Here is an 11,644-nt window from a genome sequence, read left to right on the forward strand (position 1 = left end):
GCAATCTAGTTGTGCTTTGTAGCAATCACAGTAACTTCACAGTTTGTAATGTGACCCTGGAGAGGTCATTTCAGTACTGCTAACACACGGTTTGAGTTCATCCCTGGAGGTGCATTCCATTGTCTCAAGACAGACGGATGCCAACAGCATTCGTTGTCACTTAGTAGTAGAATCATAGAACTGTAGAGATGGAAGGGACCGCGAGGGTCATCTAAGTCCATCCCCTTGCAATGCAGGAATCTTTTGCCCAACACGAGGCTCTAACCCACAACCCTGAGTTTACCTCTCCTAGTATTGTATGAGTTTAGCTTGGCAGTTAATTTTATTTTTTACTTTTTTAAATTACTTATTTAAAGCATTTATACCCTGGTCTTCAGTTAGAAAAGTTCCCACAGCAACTCACAAACCAATAAAAATAACATAGTCCCTATCTTCAGGTTTACAATCAAAAGGACATGCAAGAAAATAAGAATGGGGAAGGAAAAGGAAAACAATAAAACTTAGGCACAACATTCTAATTTATAAAGAATTTATAAGGACCACCTTGGATGGAAATGGGCTGATAACATTTTTTTAAAAAACACATCCACAAATAGGCCTTAGCAGCCTCTGAGAAAAAAAATCATTGTGTCATAGCTCCTGGAACTGCTGTAATACAGCCAGTTGTTGCACTTACAGGGCATGTCTGAGACCTAGGCAGAATCTGCCACTTTGTTGTGGCAGGTAGGCTAATGTGGCCCAAATTGATACCATCACACCCAAAGCAAATGGGGTTCATCCTCACAAGGCAGTTGGTAATAATTGTCTCCAGAAGAGGGGCCTATCCCAAATGTTGAAAGTAGCCGTGAGGGGAGATGGCAGTTCCTCACTGCCTGCTTCCTTAATACGTCTTTCTTGTTACACAGATAGTTACGTAAGGAAGATTTTGTAAGCAATAGTTACTGTTTCTGGATGTAAATTGTAAGCAGTTACTGACTGGTTGACCACAAACTTGACATGAGCCAACAGTGTGACGCGGCAGCTAAAAAAGCCAATGCAATTCTGGGCTGCATCAATAGGAGTATAGCATCTAGATCAAGGGAAGTAATAGTGCCACTGTATTCTGCTCTGGTCAGACCTCACCTGGAGTACTGTGTCCAGTTCTGGGCACCACAGTTCAAGAAGGACATTGACAAACTGGAACGTGTCCAGAGGAGGGCAACCAAAATGGTCAAAGGCCTGGAAACGATGCCTTATGAGGAACAGCTAAGAGAGCTGGGCATGTTTAGCCTGGAGAAGAGGAGGTTAAGGGGTGATATGATAGCCATGTTCAAATATATAAAAGGATGTCACATAGAGGAGGGAGAAAGGTTGTTTTCTGCTGCTCCAGAGAAGCGGACACGGAGCAATGGATCCAAACTACAAGAAAGAAGATTCCACCTAAACATTAGGAAGAACTTCCTGACAGTAAGAGCTGTTTGACAGTGGAATTTGCTGCCAAGGAGTGTGGTGGAGTCTCCTTCTTTGGAGGTCTTTAAGCAGAGGCTTGACAACCATATGTCAGGAGTGCTCTGATGGTGTTTCCTGCTTGGCAGGGGGTTGGACTCGATGGCCCTTGTGGTCTCTTCCAACTCTATGATTCTATGATTCTATGACTGGCATACAGCATTATTAGTTGAATGCCAGGGAATAGGATGAAATCATGTCTTATATATGTATATAAACTTGAAAAGATCTGGATTGAAGCCCACTTTTGGAAACATACAGTCTCAGTTTAACTGGCTTGGTTCAGGGATAAATACAATGACTGCCCTGGGCCTTGGAAGTACACAAGGGCAGGATGCAAAAACAGTAGCTGACAAGTTTTGCATTAACTCGGATAGTTTGGGGAGCCTGGCAAATACACAGTAACATGTTTGCTTTGTGAATGGAGTCTGGTCTAGCACAATTACAGATTAATTAATTTGCCACTTTTCTAATGAGTCAAACTGCAGAACTGAGAAGCAAATGGAAATTTAATTAGTAGGCCTCACAATGGTTCTGATCAAAAGATTCATGCAATTGTCCCTAATTTACATGTTCTTTGCAGGGAATCAGTTACCACCTGATTTGCTCAAGGTCACACAGGACAGCCAGTAGACTATAATTCCATTCCAGATAAACATTTAAAAAACAAACCTTGGCAGTAAAGCTAGAAAAAGCAATCAAACTAGTACCCAAGCCAAATAATTTGCCTTGAAAGCTGCCAACATTAAGCTGCGTCCATCACACTTGCAGGGACAAAAATATCCCCAGGCCAGAGTGTTAAGAATGCTTTCCTGCTATCCCTGAAGGGTTCTTTTCCTAAGTTTTTGGGTGTATCTGCACACCAACTTCTTCATGCCTCTGGTGCTAAAGCATATCTAAAAGAAGAGTTGCCCCAAGCAGGTGCAGAACTTAAGAACCTTGCATCCATTTCTGCAAGTACTACACCATCAGGGCATTCTTAGCAGCAGAGCCCATTGCACCTTATTTCCTAAACCACTGAGTTACTGGCCTAATCTTTGCTATGCTGTAGTGCAACCCACATAATGACCCGAAGGTACAGCTGTGCTGCAGCCCAGCTGCACCAGAAGACCTGAGTAGCGGCTTGGCAGACCCTATATAAATGTTACTTCAGGCTTGCTTGGTGTATAAGTCTGAGCAACTTAATGCTAAGGCTCCTTGTGACTTGCTTCATATTGTTGTTTTCTCTGGAACTCAACCTTCAGCCTAGCTCTTTACTGTGGCTCCTGGAACCCTGATCCCCTTGCTCAGTCCGAGCCACCAAAAGCCAAGAGGAGAACTCTGCGGGAGCATACGAACATCAAACGCATTGTTGTTGTTTAGTCGTTTAGTTGTGTCTGACTCTTCGTGACCCCATGGACCAGAGCACGCCAGGCACTCCTGTCTTCCACTGCCTCCCGCAGTTTGGTCAGACTCATGCTGGTAGCCTTGAGAACACCATACAACCATCTCATCCTCTGCCGTCCCCTTCTCCTTGTGCCCTCCATCTTTCCCAACACCAGGGTCTTTTCCAGGGAGTCTTCTCTTCTCATGAGGTGGCCAAAATATTGGAGCCTCAGCTTCAGGATCTGTCCTTCCAGTGAGCACTCAGGGCTGATTTCCTTAAGAATGAATGTGTTTTATCTTCTTGCAGTCCATGGGACTCTCAAGAGTCTCCTCCAGCACCGTAATTCAAAAGCATCAATTCTTCATCAAACACATAGTTGTGTCTATTCCATGTTTCCTCAGAAATACATATAAGCTGCAGGCATGCTACTGACTTTCAGTGAAAAAGAACAGTACAGCAGAGCACTTGCAGTTGCAGATATATTTTGGGAAATATGTGGGCACATGCTGAAAGTTCAGAAGCAGTCAGTTGTTGGCATCCATTTGTCTTGAGAGACAATGGAGTGAAACTCCAAGGGTGAAATCAAACCAGTATGTTAGCAGCACCAAAGTGGACTCCCCAGGCCTGGGCAGTGTGCATGGAGGTCCTGGGCTGCCCAGACAACAGCCATCCTCCCAGCCTTGTTGATGTGGTCCAAAGGAAAGCATAGCAATACACGTGGCAACAGTTTGGCTGCAGGAGTTGCTGGAAGGAGGCATAAAAGGCGCCATCCAACTGTCTTAGGCACTCCACTTGGGATTTGTGTAGGGTTTGCTCCCGAGCCTTTTCTTCTCCTGCAGATATCCTGCAAGGCAGCAGAGGTTTAGCATCAGTTTCCCTTCTCTAGATGGGCTACCTTCCCAGGTTGATGAGCCCCAGCTGCCCCTCACATCCCTCTACAGCTCATGCACAAACCACCTTATTGACTCTTGGACCCACTATTGGTCTCGTCCACTCATTGTGGCTACCCTCACCTGGTTGATCTGGCCAGTTGAAGATGTTCCCAGGGTGTGGCTGCTGCCGCATGCTGACAGATTCTAGGAGCCAAAGATGAGAGCCAAGTGCTGGGTAGGGACCAAAGGTGGACAAACTACCCCAAAGAAGAACAATGTTAAACTATATATACAGAAACTATACAGTGGTACCTCGGGTTACAAATGCTTTGGGTTACAAACTCCGCTAACCCGGAAGTAGTACCTTGGGTTACAAGGTTTGTTTTTCAAATGTTTATCTGGAATGGAATTATAGTCTACTGGCTGTCCTGTGTGACCTTGAGCAAATCAGGTGGTAACTTATTCCCTGCAAAGAACATGTAAATTAGGGACAATTGCATGGATCTTTTGATCAGAACCATTGTTTGCCCCAGAATGAGAACAGAAATCGTGGCAGTGGGAGGCCCCATGAGCGAAAGCGCACCTCAGGTTAATAACGGTTTCGGGTTTTGAATGGACCTCCAGAATGAATTAAGTTCACAACCTGAACAATGAGTTATGGGGCTGCAGTAGGAGGGAGATCATTTGGCCCCTGGTCATTTGGGTGGCATCTTTGTCAGTTCTTTTGAGGTGCATCAAACAGAACAAGAGATACAGTATTCCAAGCACCAAAGATTTGTGTAAAGGGATTATTACAATGTCAGCATTTTTATTTTAAATCCCTTTCCTGGTTATCGCTGGCATGAAATTTGCCTTATACACAGCCACACACTGCGTTGTTGATGTTTTCAGGGAGCTATCCACCACGACGCCAAGATTTATTTATTTACAGCATTTTTACCCAGTTCTTTAGCCAAAAAACTTGCATAGCAGCTTGCAAAAGGTCACTAATAGGACAGTTGCTATCCTCAGCCTTTTCCTGAACAATTACTGCCAGCGCAGATCCCATCAGCATATCTATATGTGGTAGGATTTATTGCCCCCCTCTCATTTTACACTTAATAGCATTAGGCATGTTCATACCCATTGACTTGGTTTGGAGAAATACTTTAGGGGCGCCTCACAATCCCATTTTGTTTTTCATACCCCTGCATAATGTGGGCTTATCTGTAGCTTTGGCTTACCCATCTCTCCAGGCCATTTGTGAACAAGTTAAAAAGCATAGGCCCGGTACCTTCCCACAGAATAGATACCTGCTGCTTACATCCCTCCATTGTATTCTGTATTCCTCCCTTCAGCTTCCTGTTTTTTAACCAGTTGTCAATCCATACGAATACCTCTTCTCTTATCACATGACTGCTAAATTTACACGGGAGCCTTGGGTGAGGAATTTTGTCAAAAGCCTTTCAAAAGGCCAAGTACACAATGTGCTGGATCACCCTTATCCACTTGCTACTATGCTCTCTCTCTCTCTCTCTCTGTGTGTGTGTGGTTGGCTGAAAACTGCACTGTTAATTTTGCAGATGAATACAAAAATCCCATCTTAGCTCACATCACTCCAGCTTGATTTATACTTTTGAGAGAATCAACTACTCATTGCTGCTGTAGAGACAGCAGAGGGAACAAAACAAAAAGCAAAACACATACTTTCAGCCGAGCTATAGGCAAGCAGTTTGTGTTGTCATTTGTTGATTTCCAAGCAACTACATTTCCAGAAAGTTTGATATATTTAGAATTCAGAGAACATTTGGACATCTCTGTGTTGCCTTCCAGCTGCATTCTTACAATCTGAGACACCATAGCTGAAATCTTAAACCAAAACTGTGTTGTAAAAATGTAACCTACAAACAGGAGGTTGAATTTTAGGCACTTAAATCTTTCATTCACACCAAATGACCCTTTTGAAGGCTTAAACTTTTTATTGTCTCCCTCACTGCCCCCAGCTATTACAAACAGAGGAAATGGTAGTTATATAGCTGCCCAGTCTCAGTAGCATTTTCTTGAACATGCACTTGAATTGCAGTCCACACATCATCAGCCTGCCAAATGTTCAGAGGACTGCTGCTAAAATTTATTCACTGTGGTTGTCCTTAGCTAAAACAAAATCTCTTTCCTTAGAGTGGATTTTCACATATATTATACAGTGCAACGAAAACTTTAGCATAAATATTATACAACCTAAGAATTGCAGTACAAAATTGTTGTTGTTTAGTCGTGTCTGACTCTTCGTGACCCCATGGACCAGAGCACGCCAGGCACTTCTGTCTTCCACTGCCTCCAGCAGTTTGGTCAGTACAAAATACAGAGGCCCAAAATACAGTAAAGTATCTTGCTTGCATTATAGATTTGTATGAAATTAATTTTTAAAGTGTGGCTTAGATATAGAACTAAGCAGTTTCATTGAGCAAATGAAGAGAGAAAGGAAGGGAGAAAATTATATGCATCTTAATTTGGTCCTAGTCCAAGCACACAGCTCATTGCATCATAAACTTATTATTGGAATGTACCAATTCAGACTACAGACTACAGATACAGGACAAGGGAACTTCTCTACAGTGAGAAAGTAGCCTGTTAGGGAGACGATTTCCAGCCTATCATTCGCCTTACTGATCGTCTAGTTTTCTATGCACAAGTTTTTAAATGGTCAGGGCAGCCATTCATGAGATTCCCCCACCTGCTGTCTGAATTGGTATAGCCCAGACACAGTTTATGACAAACTATCTAAGCATGACATTGGTCATCGTGACTGACAAATCCCTCACATTTCAGCAGGACTTAGACACATTCCATCTTTGTGCCCAGGGTATTTAGGAATTATTGTTTTGCCGATCCGAGTACTTGTGACAAAAAACTCACAGAAAACATGTGACAGAGATGCTCAATATGCAAAGAAATTCATAATATCTCAATTCTCATGATAAAGGACAATCTAGAAAAATACACACAAACACTGGTTTGGTTGCAGTTTGCTCTCTAAATAAAGATTAAAGATGCTTCCATTCACCTTTTTTTGGGACAGGGCGTTGCTGCTGCTGCTGTCTAGTTCTTTTACCCCAAATGTTAGGTTGATGTGGTTCTACCCAGTTATTTTAGATGACTGTGACTTCAAATATAAACAATGTCTGATCTGCATGAGTAATGGAGTCCCAGAGCTCTTTGGAACTAAAGCCGTAGCAAATGCTTGTTGATATATTTCTCCTTGTCATTCAAGTCAGCTGATGTTGTGGAAGGGCTGAATCAGTGCCTGGGTTTGGTAATAGACCTGAAGGGGGTCAACAAACTGAGGCTTTATCCTGATAGATCAGAGGCCCAGTGTCATGTATGGAGCTGCAAGTGTCCTTGGAGCATGGCGTGTCTTTCACTGGTTTTGAGTGGTACATTAGCAGCATCCATTGTCCAGCCATGGTTATCCATGCTCTTTTGGACTACTGCAACACATTATGCATGGGGCTGTCTTTCAGAATTGTTCAGAAGCTTCAGCTTGTGTGAAGTGTGGCAGGTAGACTTTGGGTTAGTGCTCCCGTTTCGAATTATCTCACTTGTTTAGAGAGACTTTATGGGCTGACTATTTGTTTCTGGGCTCAGTTCAAAGTTCTGGTGTTTACCTTTAAATCCCTAAACGGCTTGGCACTGTGGTGAAGGAAGAAGGGTATTCCTATTTAAAAAACCCCCAAAACTTCCCCTCCAGTGGTTCTTCAAACCGTATTGCTGCCACCATTTAAAATCACTTATACCCATTGCACCCTTATCCTGCAATTAACCCCAGAGTAACTGTGGGATATAGGCGTGGTACAAAGCTCGTAAGATATAATTACTATAGTCAACAAATATATCAGTGCTTATTTATTACAAGATTAGGTAGGGCACAAGCTTATGTGGTTACTTTAATATAGCACTGTCTCTTTAAATGAGTCAACTTACTACTGTCACTTTAAATACCAAAGCTTTATTTTACACCACTACTAAAACAAGACAGTTTTGAGGAACCTTATTAAAACTCCTTTCCCATTTGCACTTGCATTTCCTCCACCCCACTTTAGCCTCATCAACACTATATAATTACTAGGATATTTTGTTGAAGCCTCTGTTTCAGCCACTGCCATCAACCTACTGAAGCGCAGATCTGTTTTTGCTGTCCCATCATGGAATCCACAGTACCTCTAGCTTTCCTACCAGAGCCTAGATTTGCAGACTGACTCGCTCACTACTTCTCCCCTCTCAGCTCTGTAAACAAAATTGACCCCTCTGTAAATATGTTTTGCCCTCTTCAGCTAGTCTTTGGCCACCAGCAAGCCTTGGGCCACCAAACTCCTCAGCCTTCCTTTCAAGTCTCTTCTCCCTTGATCCTCTTCTTATTCTTTTTTTTTTTTAAATAATATTTATTAAAATTTCAAAAGAAAAAGATTACATTAATAAGAAAAATAACAATAAAGAAAGAAAAATACAAAGTACAAAAAAGAAAAAACAGTTAAAAACAATTCCATCTTTTCATCGCTTCTCTTACGTTTACTTGTTTCCCGGACCTCCTTATACCTCCCTCTTTTGTATTCCAATTCAATTTGTTAGTCCAGCAATTCCTTTCCCTCCTTTTTAATCCTGATCTTTACTCTTGATATAACATTAAATTTTTACGTATTAAAAACCAATTTTTCCATATTCTTTTATACCAGTACAGCTAGAAACCACTTAACTTCAATCCAACATCATTCTAACATTCATTAATTTTGCAATATTTCTGTAAATAGTCTTTAAATTTCTTCCAATCTTCTTCCACCGACTCTTCTCCCTGGTCTCGGATTCTGCCAGTCATTTCCGCCAATTCCATGTAGTCCAGATCCTCTTCTTATTCTAGGTGTCACCAAACACTAGCCAAGCCTGACTGATCATGGCTGACTAGCACCCAGCCATGTTCACTTCTTCTGGCTCCCCTAGTTTAGCGCCAGTCGATTGCTTAAAATTCTAAACCTGCAGCAGTCAACCAGAATGTACGTATTCTTCTGTTCTTCTGCATACTTCAGCCTCTGCTTAGCTGTTAATTAAGGTCCCCCAGTGACAGTTAAACCAACGTTCACATCCCTAGGGCTGCATATGGGAAGATGGTTGAGATCACCAATACCAGGGGCACGGAATGAGCTTCACCCTTATGCGAAGCGCAGCTTTTTTACTGTCTCCGGTAGAAGTTGTACCCATTTTGCCTTTTAAAATAGGAGGTAATAACCACTTGACTACACAGATTTATCAGTGTGTCATCAAAATAATCCGTTCGCGCTGAAAACAAACATTTGGCTATCTCGACACCACAGAAGCACTGCCGGAATCATCATAATGCATAGAAAGGGAGAGTCTGATTTCTCTCAAAAGCACAAGACTGCCACCTGGAGTAAGAAAGCAGTTTGTTACATGACAACTGTGATTTTGTACAATGATTTATATAGCAGAGTCAGTCAATGAGCCACATTGGCTGTCAAGGCAAGTTTTGCACTCTTCAGAAAGACATGGCCACAACAGCCCCGAGTTTCTCACAGGGCGACATTCCAGGATTTGGGAGTAACTGCAGTAAAGGCCCTTGCAGCTGATGTCCCTTTCAACTTTGAAGCTCTACAGTTCTACAATTCTACCGCTGTGAAGTAACAGGGCCTGGGCAGCTGACTGAAACTGCTGTAAGGACTCAACTAGAAAGCTGTGTTTCTTAAAGTGTGTGAGTATCAGACCAGGAATGGATTTAAAAGGTAAGTACCAGTACAGTGGTACCTCGGGTTACAGACGCTTCAGGTTACAGAGGCTTCAGGTTACAGACTCCACTAACCCAGAAATAGTACCTCGGGTTAAGAACTTTGCTTCAGGATGAGAACAGAAATTGCGTGGCGGAAGCGAGAGGCCCCATTAGCTAAAGTGGTACCTCAGGTTAAGAACAGTTTCAGGTTAAGAACAGACCTCCAGAACGAATTAAGTTCTTAACCCAAGGTACGACTGCACCTTGAATTCAACCCAATATAATATGCAATTATGAAAGGTGAAGTCTCCAGAACAACAGTAGTAGATGAGAGACTAATATTTATGTCCAAACTTCCTCAGGAAATACAGTAAGAAATCCTCACTTTAAACACACAAGATATTACAGCACCATATTTTCCATACATTTCCTAGGTGGAAGCCCTTCTAGCTTCTGATGAAATTCCGACCAAATACATGCATATATGTCTATGTTGTATATCTCTAGTGAGCTTCTCCTTAGGCTGTTTTACTCGAGTTGCTCCACAAACATGACATAAAACACAATGTTGTGGGATCTAGAGAGTCTTATCACCTCAACGATATGCAGAAGTTTGGCTTCTGTTCCTCCATCGTTTTTCATTTCGAAGGCTTATCACTCATAACAATTGGTAATGTACAATTAAAATGTTTTATGTTGTACTGTGAAGGTTTATTGTATACTTTAAATCGGCTGACTGAATTCAGCCAGGAAGCAAACTAGCAACTAATACATTTCTTCAAAAACAGACTGCAATATATAACTGAGCACCCAAAATTGGCCAGGAGGTGAGAGCAGCTCCACGTACAGCACATTCCAGCAGCAAATTGGGTAGAAGGTATGGATAAGCACGACAAGGTTTCTGTTCTGGAGCCTCCACAAGAACTGCTTTTGGCAAGGTCCCCTGGCTACTGCCACCACCTGCTTAGGCTTGCATAGATTCAATTTCTGGTTGTTTAACTGGCATCACATATGGTGGATCAACAAAACACCTAACACAGTTTCTCTTCTTCAGCCACAATTTAACTTCAAGCCGTATGAACTGTAATAGGAACAGGGTGGAGGGATGGAACAGAGAAATTTAAGCTACCAAAACCTCTATTGCAAGCAGAACCAAGGCCCCGTGGGATGTCATGATAGCGAAATCTGGGAACGACTAGAGGAGGTGCCAAGGTAATTTCTCTTAGATCTTCTTGTCCCTTGTTCTCAAATGAACTCCTGAGTGTTAAGTCCAGGATTCTCCCAAACGGAAACCCAGGCTGCGGGAGTCCTGTTCTACATACAACCAACCTATGAAAATGCAGCCCCAGGAAACTTGATTGCTCCAGTTTGTCTGCATAGGAGAGCTGAGTAAGGAGGGAGAATTCCAACCATTACTTCTGAAGAAGAAGAAGAAGGAGGAGGAGGAGGAGGAGTAGTAGTAGTAGTAGTAGTAGTTTGGATTTGATATCCTACTTTATCACTACCCAAAGGAGTCTCAAAGCGGCTAACATTCTTCTTTCCCTTCCTCCCCCACAACAAACACTCTATCATGGCATAGTCCATAATCTGTACTTCTATTAACCTTATTTATGGAAGGAATTACTGGGCTACAACCCAGAGAATTTTTATTACTAGTTATGAAACTATAAGGTAGTGCAGTCCATGTGTTCTTTGGCCCTGCTTGTTGACTTTTCTTGGAACTAGAACGATCAGGACCAATGCCACCAGCAGTGAAAATGGAGCCACCTCAGAATCTAACAGAGCCGAAGCTAGCTCAGCCTTGCCTCCCATTTTGGCCCGTCTGCTGATGGCAGGCACTTCCACTCACCCACACATTTGATGGACTGATGGGAGAGCGCCATGTCAGTGAATGGATATGCCTCCACGCAACCCAAACCCTCTTTTCCAGCCCAGGGCAAACTGGGATTAGACTGCTCAGCTACCCAATTTGTAGTACTCCTACATTTCTGAAATTTGAGAAGAGATAAAGTATGTTAATTATGCACCAAGTTAGAAAAACAAAACACTGTTGTAAAGCAATTATGTTTTGATACTGCATGCAAAAGGAGAAACCGCAATCCCATGTATACTTAACTCCCTTGAATGCAGTAAATCTTGCTTCCAAGTAGCTAGACCGGTGACTGGGAA

The sequence above is a fragment of the Podarcis pityusensis genome (genome assembly GCF_964106645.2).
Source record: "Podarcis pityusensis genome assembly, chromosome: 3".
Lineage (NCBI taxonomy): Eukaryota > Metazoa > Chordata > Lepidosauria > Squamata > Lacertidae > Podarcis > Podarcis pityusensis.